This window comes from Belonocnema kinseyi, chromosome 9 (assembly GCF_010883055.1).
Source record: "Belonocnema kinseyi isolate 2016_QV_RU_SX_M_011 chromosome 9, B_treatae_v1, whole genome shotgun sequence".
Classification (NCBI taxonomy): Eukaryota; Metazoa; Arthropoda; class Insecta; order Hymenoptera; family Cynipidae; genus Belonocnema; species Belonocnema kinseyi.
This window is the reverse complement of record NC_046665.1, coordinates 85,101,458-85,103,508: the sequence shown is the minus strand read 5'-3', so window position 1 is coordinate 85,103,508 and position 2,051 is coordinate 85,101,458. Positions and strand designations below refer to the sequence as shown.

The window sequence follows — 2,051 nt, the reverse complement described above, 5'->3', positions numbered from 1 at the left end:
TTTCTTAAATTTATTCTTTTACTTATATTTTTTCATCTAACCAAATGGAAACATATTTCTTTCAAATATTCTATACTATTTTTCGAAATTTTAAAATTCGTTCGAATGTTTGAAAAGCTTTTTTTAATTTTCTCTTAAAGTTCAGTTTTCAAAATAAAAAATAATCACAAATTTTTACAAGAATCTTAAGCAAATTCTGTTGTTTTTTTTATTCTTTTGGGACCTTCTAAACCTTCGAAACTTTAAAAATTAATCAAATTTTACCTGCATTTCTTTTAATTCTGTAAAATTAACAAAATTTCCTTAAAATTTGTAAAAATCTTCTTTGACAATTTTAGAAAACTTAAATGTTTTGAAATCTTTTTAAACAGTCTTAAAATTATTTAAAAAAAAATTATTTTAATTTTTCCTAGGAACCTCGAAATATGATTTTTATTTTCGTGAAATCTTACAAAATTCTAAAAAAATTCCTACAAGTTTTAATCACTTTTGGATCCTGTAAAAACTTACTAAGATTTAATAAAATTTCTTCTGAAAATATTTAATATGGCAAAATTACAAAATTTTGCTTTAAAATATTTTACAATTTAAAAGAAATTGTAAAAAATTTAAAAAAATTGTAATCTTTTTTAATTTTCTCATGAATCTTAACAACATTTTTTTAATTCTCTCGACAGCCTGCAAAATTCAGTGTAAACTAATAAATTTTGAAATGCTGGAAAATTAATAAAATTGTCTCAAAGTCTTCCATATTCTTGTCCCAACACATTTTGAAATCTTCAAAACTTAAAATTATTTGCATAAAATAAAACTTGTACCATTCAAAAATTTCCAGAATTGTTGAAAAAAACATAATTTCCTCATATCATTCATAATTATTTAAAAGCTTCTAATTATTTTCGAACTCTTCAAAATAAGTTTTTGCCCATAATTTAATTTTTCTAATCTTTTTGAAAATGTAAGAAGGTTGACCAATTTTAGCGTGATAGCGAAATGTTAAGAAAGTCATTATTTCCCATTATTAAATCATTATTTACAATAAAACTTTTCTTTTGATCAATTATGTTTAGAAACATTTAGAAATATATTTTATGATGAAGTAAAATTATGTATTTAGAAATGTTTATTTACAAAGTTTATGGTGCAGATAATTCATAAATTAAAAATGTTACGTAACTAGTCAAAATTCCTCCCCCCACGCATAACAGACCGTAACGAAGCACGACCCCCCCCCCCTTTAATGTTAACTAATATGTGAACGCTCCCTTACTGGTTGTTGTTACTCAGAAGAAGAATTTTTTTTAATTGTACCAAATATGTTGTTCCAGTCTTAATTAAATTTAACAATTCTAACAATATAAGGAAAAATGGCACAATTCCGCTATAAAATTTCTGCGATTCTACAGAAATTTACCATAGGCCGAAAAATATTTGACAATTTTTTGTTATATTCACAGATATTTTTAAAAATTCTTTAAAAATATAATCCGTTCTTCTTTCAAATTTTCACAGATATAATTTTTTATTCAACAGATAAAAAAAAGGTTCTTATATCAAACACGACTGAAATTTGAGAATGATAATATTTAATATTTACTTGTAGGCCATGCATCCGCTACAGCCCAAAGTGCTGCAACAGTCATGATGCACAGGACAGTAGATACGAGAACTTTTCTTTTTACGTACATTATTGAAAATATTGAAAGTTGCAAAGACTTTTCGCGTTTGTAGTATTTTTGAAAATATGCGTTGCGGTGTCTCTTTTATACTCTTCGGAAAAGTCGCATGCCATAGCCCCCTTCTTCGGTTCACAGCACGTAATTATCTTTTATTTATTTTTTTATCGTTATCTATCCATTTAGAAAAATAGTTTTAAAATGGAACAAATAATTGTACCTCGAAATGTGCATTAGATAAAGAAGTTTAATGATGGCGATAATTTGTTGGCGTTATCTATGTATTTATTACAAAAAAATTGTTAACGTAAAACAATTATTCTACGTCAAAATTCGCGTTGGCGGAAGGTTATCGGTAAGTCGGCTGATATTGGT

General features: G+C 25.6%; 1 long non-coding RNA gene across 1 annotated transcript in view; it reads right to left on the bottom strand.

Moving 5' to 3' along the window:
- Window positions 1-1,821, bottom strand: part of LOC117180396 — a 12,491-nt gene extending 10,670 nt beyond the window's left edge. The window contains exon 1 of the long non-coding RNA XR_004468040.1: window positions 1,598-1,821. This is a non-coding gene — a long non-coding RNA (uncharacterized LOC117180396). The remainder of the gene's footprint in view (window positions 1-1,597) is intronic.
- Window positions 1,822-2,051: the final 230 nt, after the last annotated feature.